The sequence below is a fragment of the Schistocerca piceifrons genome, chromosome 3, assembly GCF_021461385.2.
Source record: "Schistocerca piceifrons isolate TAMUIC-IGC-003096 chromosome 3, iqSchPice1.1, whole genome shotgun sequence".
Taxonomy (NCBI): domain Eukaryota; kingdom Metazoa; phylum Arthropoda; class Insecta; order Orthoptera; family Acrididae; genus Schistocerca; species Schistocerca piceifrons.
Genome location: NC_060140.1, coordinates 19,637,396 through 19,654,525, shown reverse-complemented (window position 1 = coordinate 19,654,525; position 17,130 = coordinate 19,637,396).

Sequence of the window (17,130 nt, the reverse complement as noted above, 5' to 3'; positions counted from 1 at the left end):
CTAATTTTCTAACCTAAATGTTGTAGCATAAGTACTTGACATTTTAATGTTAGAGGATTTTTGTTAAACCAGATGATCGAATATATCAAATAATAGAGCTACACAGAGTTTAAGACTTTTAACATAAATAGCAACTCATGAGTCTTAGCAAAGGTATGGTTCAGAGGTAACAATCTACCGTTAGTTCCACTAAATAAGTTCTATTAAGCAAAGTTTTCATTCTAGCAAGCTGATACTTTCTACGTGCTTTCAAACTGTTTACCTGCATACCAGCAAAAATTAAGAAGTTTCTGAAGGAATTGGTAACTATATTATTAAAGATTATATGCCCGAGATAGCGGTCGCTTGTAGACTGCCGCCGTATGCAAATAGACAGAGACAACAGATGTTTTCTCGGCAGTCCGCACCGGAACCTTAGAAATACAGCCCATGAAGCAGTAGAAAGGTTTCACTTCGCTCTCGGACACTGTGAGGTCGACCCCAGTTAAACGTCTGGTCGCGCTGTGCCTCGGATGACGTCACAGCCAAGCTGTGACAAGCGCGTATTTGGCAGTGAAAACGGATAGTGAACTCGCGAGGACTGTACACCGTCCTGGATCATTTAGAATTCGGTAAAATAACTGTCAGTGTGCCGTCCGTGAGAAATTCAGTTCCGCGTGGCAAGTGGTGAATTTATTTCCACTTTTATGGCTAGCATTAATTTTTGAACATTTATTGCGAACTTTCAATTGAGTGATGTTAGTAAGGGCGAAAAACAATCTGGTAAGAAGTTACCGTAGAGGTCACCTCTAAACTGGTAAAGGTGCTGTTAGATTAGAAAGACTTAAGTAAAAGTTTGAAAACAATTCGTAGTGCTGATCTCGCAAAGAAATGGGAAATAGACATTTTTCTTTCAGTGGGTTGGACCGGAATGCGGTCGTGCAGACCGGAAACTAAGGTCAGTATGTTTGCCTTAGCTTTAATCACGTGAGCCTGGCAACTAATTTGGTGGTCAGCCATAAAGACGGCATCAAAACTTAAAACCAGTAGAGTAAACCTTACTCGCGGCCCCACGCAATAAAGAGGGAAAATTTCCAACCTTACGTCTAGTAATCTTCCAATGAGTTACAAGAAGTGCGCAACCACGCGAGGTCAAGCTAACTATCAAGAGTAGCGAATTACAGATGCAATTTAAACGTTCAGAAACTGAAATATGGTTAGTGTTAGCAAACTACTGTATGGAAATAGTCTTGGGTTCATTACGTTAGATGACAAGGCAGGGCAAGCTACAAAAGGCAGTCACTTAAAATCACACACGAAACAGAATATCTGGAAAACTTAACTTGTTTAGCAGTTGCAGCTGGAATCAAAACTCCAGCAAGAACCTACTGCTACTGAAGATGTCATCAGTAGTAGAGCAACGCTGGTGCCACTCGACTGTGCATTGTTGCCAAATTTATTCAAGATGGTGGGTACAAAATGGCTGTCATAGATGTGGCAACGTCACAGTGACGTCAGTGACGTCACAGTGACGTCATTGCCGGCAGTTCGTATTTTTTCGGGAAATAGGTCAATTGGACTACCTCCACTAACCTAAATTTCGTCACCCATCTGCATATTGGCAGGAAAAGTACTCGGTCTGTGCTGGGCGGCTCGATAAGATGGACGTAACTCAATTTCATCCAGTGTATTCACCACGAGGTCCAGTGTCCAACTGACCTTGTTTACAACAATGCCACGAGAGGGTGCTGTCGCCCCTCCCCATCTCCTATCCTGTGATGTAATACAAGATGGCAGTCTGGGGAAAAAAGGTGGGAAAAAGACTCAATCAGAGTCTAGCTGCTGGACTGGAAGGACAGATGCAAGTCTTTAATTAAACAGTATACTGCGCTGTGTACAAAATAAGCAATGTTAGCTTCAAATGATTCAGTACTAAACAGTAGCTCAATCCAGTTTCAACAACAACTGGTGGGTATTTTCGCTATTAGTCTAGCACTGGAGAGTGCTTGCTGTCCTATTATAATTCCTCATATAGGGCTATTGGCGAGATTGGCTGCAGCAAATCACTGAAGTGCATGGTAGTAGGCGCCTGCCAATCTACAAGTGCTGCTGGTGGAAGAAACATAACGATATGTAAATATAGTTTTAGAGACCCACTGTTCTTCTGCATCTGTATTCTAACAGCCTGCATTACATACAGAACTCCTGTAGCAACATCATTTGAGATATTTCTACTTTTTACGAGTCGCAAGCTGCATTTTAACCAACAAAAACACGGAAAATTTATTGTACGATAATTTTAATGAATGTAGTGCCCGTTATCTTACCTGAAGGCGGTGTCTCCTGGAAAAGAAAACTAACCAGACAGCGCAGGGTCACCTCCTGTCACCTCCAGTTTAGTCCAGCGCCATCTACCAGCTAAAGAGGCGGCCAGCTGGGCAGCTGCCACTCGCCTAAGGCCCTGATGCTACTTTACTTTCAACCGCCCTGACAACTCCCTCCCCCCCCCCCCCTCTCCTCCCCCCTCCACCCAACAGCTGCGTTACAATGCGCCCAACTCGAGCTGACTGCAGCCACAGACATGACATAGACTCCTCAGTTTAAAAAGAGAAATCTGAAAAGGGGACGTTTTTTCGTCAATACACCTTGAATTTCTCATGCAGAATGTGGATTCCTCCTATTTATAAAAGTAATTTTTGAAGAAAGCACTCCGCCATTAACCTAAAATTTCTTCTAATGGCATGCTCTACCTCGGTCACAGGGTGCCTCCTCACTTTCGAATTCTCTCTTAAAGTAACCGAATGGTTTGCCACATACAAAGTCTTTTACATCCTTTGGACTGCAGACACACAAGTTCCAAACCGGATGGTTTTCACTGCCCTTGATATTCGATGTTTTGAAAGCTCTCCACTGCTGCTGCTGAAGCTGCTGCTGCTGCCACTGCCGCTGCCACTCTGTGCCTGCCGCCGTCATGTCCATGTAAACATCTCTTAATTTCCCCATCTTCGTTCTCTTTCCCTACCTCAGAAACACCGGTCGCCAGTAGGCCCCTCAGTCCACCATAGACACCCCCGCCACCACAATCATATGTACCTCCCATTCCCCTGCCGCCACCATTACCTCCTCGAGTGCCTCCTCCGGGTTTCACCTGTCTGCTCCTCCTCCCCTCCCTGTATACTACCGCTGCTCCTACTCCTCCCCCTGCTCCCACTAATGCTCCTGCCCCCACTGTGGCTGCTGCTACCCATCAGGATGACTTTCTCTCACTCCCTACTCGCCATGCTATGACTGCCCCTGCTTCGACTGCCCCTGCTTCCTCCACCCGCGCTCCAGTCGCACGCTGGAGCACCTACCTTCCTTAAAGTGCCTCCGCCTCACATACGGGGCCTGCCTCCTGACTCCTCTCACTGCAACCAGTCCCTCACCTCTCATCCCTGGCCAAGTCCACCATAAAGCCCCCCAAATGCACGAGTGCTGATCTTACCTCCACATCCTCCTCCAAAATACCATAGCCCACCTCTCTTCCTTCTGACCCCAAAAGGACACCACCCCTCGTTCCGCCTCCCCAGCCCACACCCTGTATATACTACTCCTTTCCAACACCAATCCTAATTCCTTGAAGCCCACATCCTTGCTGTAGAAATCTGCAACTATATCCCCAGTCCCCTCATGACTCGGATTATCCCCCACAGACTCTGTTCTTATCAAATCAACCTCTCCCTCTCGCCTTCTTTCCATACTGACCTCCTCTGGAAACTTCTGCATACCACCTTTTGCCCACAGGTCTCTCACACACTTCCTTACCTCCTCCTCTTCCCACCGGCCCTAACCCCCTCGTCCTCCAACACTCACTGCTGTGATCACAAAGCTCAGCCCTGTGGTCATGGATGTGGAAGTGTTGGTGGAATTGAATGGCCACCCTTCCCTGGAAACCTGCTCAGCCCGACGTATCCGTAACAACTGTAGCCCTATCTTAGTGATGTGTGTGTGTGTTCACATCGCCTCCTCCATAGATCACCACCTCGATAACCTCCTCACACAGGGAGCCCTGATTCTCAAGCATCACAAGCTAGTTGATTCCTCCCATTCCCCTTCTCAATCATACTGAGACGCCCTGATAAACCTGCAGGACACAACAGGGAGTTTAAGTTGTGGAAAGGGGCCAAAATAAGGGACTGTCAGTTACACTCGAACATTCGACCTTTCATTTGATCAAACATTACGAGAGCCAAGATTTCTTTAAAAATAATTAAGAAACCACTCCTTCGGTTTTGGAACTAAATTAGCGGATTAATGCGCCATACAATCTGATACCTTAAGGGCAAGACCACTTTAATTTAAAAACGGCTGAAAACTAATAACTTGAAGCTCAACCAAAAACAGAAATTTAAAAGGTAAAGCCTTGTTTTAAAGGATTTCCTTACTTAGATTCTTTAGGGCTTCAGGCTGACACATTATGAGCAAACAATTTAAGTTCAAAATCGGCTGAAGGCCCATCACTTAAGGGGAGCCAGTACTATCCATCTCGTCCATGTTAATTTTAACAAATAGAAGGAACATTTTTTCTAAAACCATTAAACATATTGCTCTGCAATTTGACTACATGTTCAGTGAATATTTCTCTACAAAGTCATAATGCCATGTTAAGAAATATTTATTGGTTTTTGTTTTACAAGTTTTTTAAACAGATGCTTATTTTTTTCTCTAAAATTTTGCACTTTTTCTGCTATAACTATTGTAAAAAAAATATTGTTTAATTCAATTTGTTATAAAAATTGAGGAAAAGATGTAAAAAATGTTGTGTTTAAATTTTATTGATATACTGTTAGCAGTTTTTGAGAAAATGTTCCTCAAAGATGAAAATTTTCAAGTTACGCAAAACGGCTTCCAAATATTTTTAATAAATTCCTGCCCCCATATGATGGATTATCAGCATCGTCATCTTTTCCAGTGTTAGCTTCCATTTCACTGGTCTTTCTGCCCTTTTACTGCATGTTGTCGGCTTTTCTCTTCATCAATTACGAGCAGTGTGGAAATGGTGTTGTGTCGTGCTGAAACGTTTAGGTCTCCTACCAGATCACATTGGATAAAGTTTCCTTCACTGTATGTTGCCACTTCATCATGCACTCCAAAATGCAATGTTTTTATCTATACAAGCACTCTTTTGGGAATCCCAATCCAAATTAAATTATTTACACTTTCATTTGGATTTTTGTGCTTTTCCATGTAAACACTTTTCCAATAAACTTGCCTGTGATAAAACTGAGTATGGTCTTAATTAAATCAATCACAGCATTTGGAAAACTGTTTTATGGGCATATTCCTTTCCTGATTGGTATTTACACCATGGGGCACACCTGTGGGGCGTAGTGCATGTTGTGGGTGCACATTTGTCGATGCAGTATGAAAAAATAATGCCCATACTGCTCTCCTCATATGCTCAATGGGTCTGCAATTAGGCATAATACAAGAAGCATAGTACCTCTGACTGATGAAGCAATTAATACATTGCAGTCTTCCTCTTCCCGCAAGGGTCTTACAATCACTAAGCTTCTGGGATCCCAACGTCTGCTTTAGTTTGTGCAAGCGATCCCCCATTAACTTCTGCACATGTCCAATGCACTCCATGTAAATAGCAAACTCCTCCATGGAAACAGCAAATTCCCACCCAATACTCCAAAACTCGCTCAACACTCTTCCAAACAACACCAGTATTGCAATACTTTAATCGCAGAATGCTAGCAAAGCAAGAAGAGTGACCCACAGCGTTTCCTTTCGTCTGTCGTATCCGTCAGACAGATCACGTGACTCGCCAGCAGCGCCTCTCGTATCGCCTCACTAAACAACCGACCGACTAACTTTCACTTTCGGGCACGTCGGACCACTCGACATCCAACCCAACAATGCCCGACTAAAATTCGTAATTTGACAGAGCCTGAGGAATTAAATACTGTCAATGTCAGAGGCTGACTAAATTTCTGATCACTCTGTCCTTAAAGTTTCGACTGCAGTTGTTTGCGCAACATATCGTGCGAGGAGTATAGCAACAGAGGTGCAAGTAATGAAGCACTTGCTTCATTTTTTAACGAATACATAATGCTTAGTTAAAAATTGGTTTTAACTCTTGATTACGCCGGCCGTGAAAGCCTACACGTTATGAATACATAATGATTTCCCTACGTGCAACACGAGGTTAAGCCTGTCGACCTTCTTTATTTCTGTTTTTAGGTTTTATTTCCGAAACTTATCGGAAAGGAGATCTACAAACCAAATAACGAAGTAGGAAGTCGGCCGTGCCCTTTCAAAGGCACCATCCCGGCATTTGCAGTAAGCCATTCATGGAAATCAGGAAAAACCTATACCTGAATGGCCGGACGCAGGTTTGAACTGTCAATCTCCCGAGTGCAAGCCCAGTGTGCTAACCACTGCGTTACCTCGCTGTATAATTTGGTAGTAGTTTCGAGGAACGGTTCTGAGGTTACAAGCAAACATCCGCGAGGAATCGTGTTCAGCCACCCAACCGAACTTCCCTCAAGCATTGCCCGTAACTCCGCAGTGGGCAGTTATCTGTCGTAATGTTTGCCAGGTATGTAATATACCCATGCAAAGTACAGTTTTCAAATCCTTCAATATTGTAGTCAGAAGCCTGTTTTGAGGTATCGGAATCTGCTGCTGCAAATCTAGATTTTCGAGCTCTTTCTCTCATTCAGTTACTGTCAGTCTTGGGCGTACCTGGCAGGATACTGAAAAATACCATTGCAGCCACAAATCTCCCTTCTTCACCCAGCACAACATATGGTGAATTTGAAAGAGGGATAGTGGGTGTCCTATATGGCTCTTTAACTCAACTGGATATGGTTGATAATATTTTTCTTTACAACTTCATACATAAGAGTAATGGGAAGTGAGCTACAGACTGGTGTGGTAACTGTCGTCATAGGAAAGCTGGATAGGAGTAGAAATGATTTGCGACCAAGTTTACACAAGAAAGGGACGATTTAGTTACCTCGTCTTTCGCCAAGTCTATGGAGACTCATTAGAATTCTACGGCAAGGGACAGAGTAGAGCTATCCAAATATCAGCTGGAAAGAGGCTCACTGTACTACAGCACGAACAATGCTACGTTAAGCTACGCAGTTGTGGCCCATTTGCGGCTCTGGCAGCAAAGTAGCTCTGTGAGTGAGCGGAGGTGAGTGGCTGCCGCTGGCCGTCCTACATTGTGGCAGCAGAGGGTGGCCGTGGTTCCGAGCTGCTGGAGTGTGGCTCAGAAGGCACACACCACTGGGTCTGCCAGATCCTGGGCGATCACTATCGGCATCCAGCTGAGACTTGCAGTTCTTTCGCCAACTGTGAAATGCCTGGAGGATGGTATCAATACGTGTTAGTGAATTCCTCTCCCCCAAACTCATAATCATCGTCGTGTAGTGTAGATGAGCAAACGACGAGCAGGGGGAGGGGTGGATGCAGGCGACAGTGAGGAGTCGGGTACCAAAACTGAGGCTGGTGCCGAGCTCCCACCTGCACTCCTGCATACGCCCTGAGCCCACCCAGGAACACCAGCCAAAAAATCAGCCAGAGGGTGCACATCATCATTCAGCGACGAGGCAGCAAACAGAGATGGAGGCATCTCGATGACTGCAGAGGGACCCGAGGTGGCACGTGTTTCAGCCACTGGGAAGAGGGGACCATCCCCAGACTACGTTGGCTATCAGTACAGCGACAACTGTGAAAGGGCGTAGACTCCCATCGACTCTGGGACTGGCAACGATGGCGCGTGGCCCACGGGAGCTTGGTGAAAGTGAGGGCTGCTGAGTCCAGGTAGGCACTGAATCTGAAAGCACAAGTCCTGTGGCAAGATAATGCAATTAACATGAACGAATTTGAATCTGATGGCGTGTCAGCAATCAGTGTGATCACTGCAGAAGAAAGAGAACGTCTAGGAAGCGGTACAATTGAGCCTCTTTCCCAGCACCTCTGTCCTCCATACAGTCTATCACACTGACAATGCGGTCTTTTGCATATTACCTGTCTGGGCGGAGTGGGTGCCGCTCTTAAGGCAGTTGAAGCAACTCGTTAAAAGTACAGCGCCACCAACCTTGCTCAACTCCATCAGCAATGGTCCATCGGATGGCTGGGGGAGGTAGGAAGACAAGAAGAGAAAAAAGTGCTTGATTCCTTGTGTGGGAGGAACTAAATTTGTCTATCTGTTGCTTAAATGATCATACAAAATGTCCTGCCCCGCTGTTGGATTGTGAGTGGAACAGTGCACTCATTATGTGGATGATTCCAGAAGTGGTGCAAAACTGTGACTGACATTTGACCTATTAATTTGTTGCCACCATCAACCTTGGAAATCCCTTGAGGCAAAAAATCCAACAAGACCTGGCTTGTGGAACGAGTCAGAGCATAAAGAATAGGAATCACAGAGGGAAATTTGCTGAAAGCGTCAACAATGATGCGCCAATGTTTATTCCAGCAATCTTCCACGAAATTGAAACACAAAAGTTGCCAAGCTGTTTGAAGTCCAGATCATTCAGAGAACTGCTGAGGTGGGGCTGATAGCTGTTCAGCACAGGCTTGGCACTGAGAGGTCAACTGTTCATTTCTGCAGCCACACCATGTCGTGCACAGTGATGTTACGCCAACTGCTGTGTGTCAACGATGGCCCAGTGACCTCGGTGTACGAGACAGGCTGGACAGCCTGGGGAACCACAGTAAGTGACTGGTCGGTATTGGTGCAAAGCAAAATGACACCTTGCTGAGCTGCAAGCCCGTGCCGATGGGCAAAATATTGGCAAACCACAGAGCTAAGAATGCCATACCCGCTTCTAGCTGGACACATTGTCAAGCGCCGGCACGCCAGTCGGGAACGATAGAGCAGAGAGGGCTGTGAGAAGAGGTCAGCCAATCACACGCTGACGACCCTCAGCAGGGCGACAACGCTACAGTAGCGACCACTGTGTGTAGACGACATAAGCGCCCCTACCGCCTGGCAACGCCGTAGTTTAATAGTAGCTTCAGGACTAGTGGTTGGGATAGAAGCGTCAACTCTTGTTACTATGTTTGTACATTCTGTGTGACACACGGGAATTGTTATACTAAAGAGACCATTTACTTTGAATGTCGACCTTCGCTTGCAACACATCAGTGTAATTAACAAAGTTAAGTACTGTCTCTTTTCATTTTCTAATACAACTCATTAATACGGTTTATTTGAATGTAATTCGAGTAAGCAAGTTTCCCAGACACCCCACATTTGAAGATGAGTATGGAGATATAATAAAGTTGCCAATCTATGTGGGTGTCGTGCAGCACCATTCGATCCATGTTTGCAGATAATGTGAATTCGGGGGATTTTCCGGTGATTAAGCGGAAAAGCATGCAAAACACCTCTGCTTCTTGTTGCTACATTAATGCAGAAGACAGAGATGTCGTCGCTGGGCCAATGGCGAAGCGAGAAAGAGCATCTGTGGTAGCTAGCTTAGAAATAGTGAATTGGACCATCTCATATTGGTAATTTGACAGAGGACCACTGTAGCTTCTACGCAGTGTGAGTTAGCATTGACTGAGAAGGGCTACACAAAGATTGACGAGGTTTATGGTCAGTGACCAACTAATCTTTTCTGCCAAAAAGATACTGGACACCATAGGCAATCACAATAGCCTGCTTTTAAATCTGCAAATAATTGCAGTGAGTTTTGTTCAATAATTCCAACGCAAAGGCAATCATCCTGTCAAAAGAACCAAATTTATGGGGCAAAAGCACCGATCCCATAAAAGGAAGTATCCGTAGAAATTATCAAAGGTTTGGCTGGATCAAAATGAAAAAGACATCGACCACTAAGCTACACACCTTTCCGCTTCAGGGAGGTAGACTGTTCCTTTTGTTTTGTCGCAGGAGTGTCATTCTTCCTGCGCAAGCGATGCGAGGTAGCCGCGGTTTGAGCGGCGATACGAATAAATCGGATGTAGTGCATGAGCTCCCCTAACAGAGAGTGCAATTTTTCGCACATTGTGTGGCGGTTGAAGGTCATGGATAACAAGAAAATGTGACTGCAATGGGTGAACACTCCCACTATTAACGACCTTTCCTAAGTATTACAGTAGAGTCGAAAAAAAAAAACACACATTTGTCTCTGTTACATTAAAGGCTAGCTGTTGACAACACTAGAAACAGGTCGCACTCCCGACGAAAACATTAGCAATCTTCGCACTCTGAGATGAAAATGTCGTTTAAATAATTCGAGCAAAAAGGAACTTCTGCAGTCAGCTGCTCCAGAAAGCTCTGGAACATGGCGGGTGTCGAAGCATTGCCGAACGGCAATTTCAAAAATTTGGAGAGATCTAAATGAGTATTAATGAAAAAGATCTCTTGCGATTGCTCGTACAGACAGAGTTGCAAGTAAGCGTCGTGCAAATCAATTTAGGAAAAATAGCAAACGGCACCCAATTTATCCATCAATACTTCCGGATGTGGCAAGAGACAACTATCAATGAATGTTTGAGGACTCTCAGTTTTCTTGAAAACGGTGCACAAATAACGACTGTTGGACGGCTTCTTTAGAATAGCAAGAGGAGGCATCCGCTGACTGCAAGACAGTTTGATCGTAGTGCCCATTACTGCCAAAGCATAAGTTCCTGACCCACTTAAAAATTGGTCTCGAAGAGCGTGAGGAAAAGGATGAGCTCTAAGAAAATGTGGCTACGCATTGTTCTTCATCGTGACATGTGCGACAAAATTATTAGTTTTTCCTAAACCATGCGAAAACAAATCCTTAAATTTTGCACATAACTTAGCAACAATGTTCCTGCAATCAAAGGAAGAAACAGAAAGTACGTTGTCCTGATTCCTTAACCCAAAAAAAATGAAATTAGTCTAGACCAAAAATATTGCATTGTCTCGACAGCTAAACATTATAAATGTGAGTCTTTGCTCATTCGTAGCACTTACGAGTTGCCTGGCAAATCTAAGTTGAGCACATCGCGCCATACGCTGACGGCATATAACGGCCGAGAGATTCCTGTCATACGTTGTTTCCGAAATTTGACAGAGTCATTGAAGAGCCAGTGTCATCTACATCTACGTGATTATTCTGCTCCTCGCAATAAAGTGCCTGCCAGAGGGTTCAATGAACCACCTTCATGCTGTCTGTCTACCGTTCCAATCTCGAACGGCACGCGGGAAAAACGAGCACTTAAATTTTTCTGTGCGAGCCCTGATTTCTCTTACTTTATCGTGATGATCATTTCTCCCTATGTAGGTGGGTGCCAACAGAATGTTTTCGCAATCGGAGGAGAAAACTGGTGATTGAAATTTCATGAGAAGATCCCGTCGCAACGAAAAACGCCTTTGTTATAATGATTGCCACTCCAGTTCACGTATCATGTCTGTGACACTCTCTCTCCTATTTCCCGATAATACAAAACGAGCTGCCCTTCTGTGAACTTTTTCGATGTCATCCCTCTGTCCCACCTGATTCGGATCCCACACCGCACAGCATTACTCCAGGATGAGGCGGTCAAGCGTGGTGTAAGCAGTCTCTTTAGTAGACCTCTTACACCTTCTAAGTGTTCTGCCAATGAATCGCAGTCTTTGGTTTGTTCCATCCACAATGTTATCTATGTGATCGTTCCAATTTATTTGTAACTGTAAGCCCTCAGTATTTAGTTCAATTTACAGCCCTCAGATTTGTGTGAATTATCGCGTAATCGAAATTTAGCTGATTTGTTTTAGTACTCATGTGAATAACTTCACACTTATCTGTAGGGTGAGAAAAGTGTCAGTTGACCCTGCATAAATAAATCTTATTAAATCCTTTTGCAAGTCGCTTTGATCATCTCATGACTTTGCAGATGTTGCTGTTATTTACCGGCTTGTAAACAATCTGAGACGGCTACTCAGATTGTCTCCTATGTCGTTAATGTATATCAGGAACAATGGAGGGCCTATAACACGTTCTTGGTGAACGTTGGATATTACATCTGTTTTACTCGATGACTTCCCGTCTGTTACTACGAACTGTGACCTTTCTGACAGTGCCGGCCGCGGTGGCCGAGCGGTTCTAGGAGCTTCAGTCCGGAACCGCACTACTACTACGGTCGCAGGTTCGAATCCTGCTTCGGGAATGGATGTGTGTAATGTCCGTATGTTGGTTAGGATTAAGTAGTTTCAAGTTCTAGGGGACTGATGAGCTCTGATGTTAAGTCCCATAGTGCTCAGAACCATTTGAACCAACCTTTCTGACAGGAAATCACGAATCCAGCCGCACAACTGAGGTGATACTCCGTAGGCACGCAGTTTGGTTAGAAGACGCTTGTGAGGAACGGCGTCGAAAGCCTTCGGGAAATCTAAAAATACGGAATCAATTTGACATCCCCTGTCGATAACTAACTCTTTATACTCATGAGGTAGAAAGTGTTGTGTTTCACAAGAACGATATTTTTTGAATCCGTGCTGACTATATGTCAGTAAATCGTTTTCTTCGAGTTACCTCATAATGTTCAAAATGGTTCAAATGGCTCTGAGCACTGTGGGACTTAAGATCTGTGGTCATCAGTCCCCTAGAACTTCGGTTTAAGTAGTTCTAACTAACCTAAGGACATCACAAAACACCCAGTCATGACGAGGCAGAGAATCATAATGTTCGAATACAGTATATGTTCTAAAACCCTACAGCAAATCGACGTTAGTGATATAGGCCTGTAATTCAGCAGATTACTCCTACTTCCGTTTCTGGGTATTGGTGTGACTTGATCAATTTCCCAGTCTTTAGGTACGGATCTTTCTGTGAGCGAGTGGTTATATAGAATTGCTAAATAAGGAGCTATTTTATCAGCATTCTCTGCGAGGAACCTCACTGGTATACAATCTGGACCGGAGGCCTTGCCTTTATTAAGTGATTTAAGCTGCTTCGTTACTCCGAGGATATCTACTTCTATGTTTCTCATCTTGGCAGTTGTTCTTGATTGGAATTCAGGAATATTGACTTCGTCTTCTTTGGTGAAGGATTTTCGGAAAACCATGTTTAATAACTCTGCTTTAGTGGCACTGTCATCAGTGACTTCACAGTTGTTATCGTGCAGTGAAGGTATTGCCACTGGTGTGCTTTACGTATGACCATAATCTCTTTGGGTTTTCTGCCATATTTCGAGACAGAATTTCGCTGTGGAAATTATTAAAAGCATCTCGTATTGAAGTACGCGCTATATTTCGAACTTCCGTAAAACTTTGCCAATCTTGGGGATTTTGCGTTCTTTTAAATTTGTTGCAGACGGACTGATTATGAAGACAAACTTTTTGTGTATCTAACTATCGCTCGACAAAGCACTGAAGAGGAGTTGGCAACCTATCCCGAATGGCTACTACGCTTTTGGTTTGTACTAACGACTCTGTGGGGCTTTGAAAACACGCTACACACAGTTTGTGAATTAGATTTGCGTGAAGGAGTAGCAGGAGGGGGTGTGCTAGGTTTTTGTAACCACACTGGCAGTACGTGTGGCCGTTTGTCGCAAAAGAAGCGTCAAAGTCACGTCAAGTGAGGAGGGAGGGGGGGGGGGGGGGCAGGCGCGGGCGCGAGCGACCGAGCATGTGCCGCATTGCAGCGAGGGCAGGACTTGATGACACTTTTTCTCGGAACGAGGCACGTGTTGTGAGCGCTGCGGCTGTGGCCGGTTCTCCCACAGTTTGCGAGCCGAATGCGACGTCTGTTTGTCGCTGCTATCTGCAGAAAGATAGGCTCTGGCTCAGAACTGCCCGCTGGGCTGTCACACTAATCCCGATAGTCAAGGATCTGCAGAACGTGCTGCAAGGAAGGGTCCGGGTATTTAAGGATCCGTTCCCGAGTTCGGGAGTTACAAGGGTTCGTGATGCCATCACGCACAATGAAGGCATCACTGTCAATATTTCTCTGTCACACTCGAATCTACAATTTCTAGTAAGGGTGTACAAATTAGTCACCCACTGAGCGTGTATATGTCCTTGTTGAGACCTGAGTTTCTCCTAGCTGAATTCCCGGAAGTTATTTGAAAATGTCCTTGTTGCTTATGCAACCGAAAGAATATATTACGAGGACAGGGTACAAGTAGCGGCTGCCCATTACACTCCGTGTCTGCAACAGATCCTCATACCGTGCTGGTTCAGGGCGGGACTTGGGGAAGGGCCCGGTGCACAGCCACTTCTCGCAGATGCGCCCCTTGACCTACTCTGATTTATGTCAACTGCAGTGGGCGCAGCAGCCGATTTCAGTGTAGTAGGCATTATCTACAAACAGAGCACAAATACAAACAGTACATAGAAAGCAAAAAAGGTTCAAAAGCGGAAGTTGTCGCAGTGATAACATAAATGCACACAAGCAAGGCAAACACTAAGTACCCAGAAGACAATCGAGCGAAAAAAAACAAAAAACAAAACACCGAAGGAACAGGAAAAACTCAGCAACATGAATCCCATAAGTACGTGCTACCACTCGTCGCCATGTTTGTTTTGAACGCCTTGGTACAAAATGGTAAGGAGAAGCAGGCTAGACATTTGTTCGCTATTCATTTCCGTTCCTGCCAAACTTTCCTGCGGCAGCAGTTGCTGCACAAGTTAACACAAAAACAGAAGATTAAGGTAACTCGTATTTCTCCAAACGTGCGGAGACTGATAGCAAATACTGGGCACTCGTGGTGCACAGCCGCTGGAATCGTGGCTCAGCAGGCACGCACCATCGGATCTGCCACATCTCGAACAACCAGTCGGCAACGAAACTGCAAATTTCCCTTTGATGCTAACTATGAAACGCCGGTAGTGTGGTATCATACATGATACCAGAATGGCTGAATCAGCGAAATTTTGATGTCGAACCGAAATGCAAATAAACAAAATTGATCAATTAGTCCCTCACCCCCGACCACGCTCACCCTCCCCCCCCCCCCCCCGGCCAATTCCACTCCGTGATGACAACTTGTGTTTTTCTTGGCCTGCACGTGGGTCCCATCCCCTCCCTCCTCCCGCCACCCCCACTCCCGCCACCCCCACTCCCGCCACCCCCACTCCCGCCACACGTTTTGCGATGGAGAAAAGTATATAATGTCAATGCGTCTCCTATAATCAAATATCTATTAAAAAAGGAAAACACAACTGCGGCAGTAAGAAATGTCCTCTTTCCACCAAAAGAAGCGCAATCCATTTTCTTTTAGTTTTATGAGCAAAATTGTGTCTACAGCTCAAGTACGTGGTTGAATGGATATAGTTGATTCCAAATTGTGAACAGCATTTCTACCAGAAATCGTAATCCTATCTCATCTCATTACTTTGCGACATCCAGTGAAGTGTATCGTCACCGAGTACAGATGATCAGCAGAGATATGTCCATCCTGCGTAAAATCAGGAAAAAATCGATCATTTGGCTGCGAAGACTACCGATCACCGCAGAATGTCCTTGTTGCCGGCCGGTGTGGCCGTGCGGTTCTAGGCGCTTCAGTCTGGAACCGCGTGACCGCTACGGTCGCAGGTTCGATTCCTGCCTCGGTCATGGATGTGTGTGCTGTCCTTAGAACTACTTAAACCTAACTAACCTAAGTTCTAGGGGACTGATGACCACAGATGTTAAGTCCCATATTGCTCAGAGCCATTTGAACCATTTTTTCTGTCCTTGTTATTTCGAAACCGTCATGGGAGTAAATAAATAGCGAGAATTCAAACTCTGAAAAAAACATCTATATTAAGCAATTTATTTCAACTTCATGGACAAATGACATGACCTGAGAGCATTCTCACATTCAGAGACTGTAAATAAACTGTCCGGCCCATGTGTATTACAGACACTTCAGAAACGTGAAATAGCGTTAGAGAATACAATCTTTGACACCACGGGCTCACATGTTGGAAAAATCACAATAATTTTACTTTCGACAACAACAAACTATAGTTCAAGAGGACATTGCTGTTTCGTCTCATTTTACCAATGAGATACTATATCGTATTACGCTCTCATGATTTGTTTCGTAAACACTGTCTCGCCCTGTGTGGGTGGGAGATTATTTTTTTCGTTCTGGCGACATCTTTTAACAATATTTCAAACACCTGTCAAGAATCATTTTGTGGTGCCCTAGCCATCGCTTCCACCCACCAGGTGGCATGTCATTGTTACCAAATTGATGGGCTAATTAATTAAACTGATCATGGGAGTCACTTTGCATGGGGGTATGTTTTTTTCTAGCAGTAGGATAACCCTCACCAGGTAGGTCAAATGGGAATCCATGAAGGGAAGACCATGTTTTTTTTCGAGGCACACTATTGAGAAACGACATTTGAAGCCAGCCATAGAGGGATTCTACAGCCCACAACATACATTTCGCGTACGGGCAGCGTTATTAAAAACACGAGCATAACGACTTTGTTACTGTTACTCTGCATAAAAGTTGTCTTGAGTCTACAGGCACACGTGGTTCGCTGATAGGACTAGGATTTCTGGTAGAACTGCTGTTCACCATTTGGAATCAACTCTATCCACTCAACCACGTACTTGAGCTGTAGAGACATCTTTTAATGATTACGGCACGGGTGAATCGTACTCGTGACATACTCATATTTTGGAACGAGTCACCCTTCTGGAACTTAGCGCTGGAGTTTTTGCTGTTTGGGATCCTTAGCATATGTTTTCTAGACGATACTTTGCATCTTGCAACTGTTCCTCAATCTCTGCCCCTTCGCTGCAGCTTCGTCCATGTGATCGTTCCAATTTAAGTCTGACCTGAACGGAAGTCCGACAGCATTATATTCTGCATCCCGTGGAGAAACAGGACGGACTGAGTTAATGCGTCAAGACCACGTTTTGCCGCCTCAGTGGAAATGGGAACATGTTGTCATACCTCCACCAACCGTCTACAGTGTGTAAGGCCATCATCAAACGAAGCGTTCCCTTGTAACACGAGGTAGCAAAAAATATATTATGAACAGTTATGGTGGTGATTCTTGTTGGGAAAATAAGGAAGACTGCACGTCACACGGAATGGAATAAGGACAAGAATTTTGCGAGTGCATTACGATACAATTCTAAACTACATACAGGTACAGAAGTCTGAAGAGATCTGCATCTCTTAGGGTGCATTCACGTCTATACCCAAACATTCCCTCCCACATCAGTATTTTGTACCATTAACAAAGAA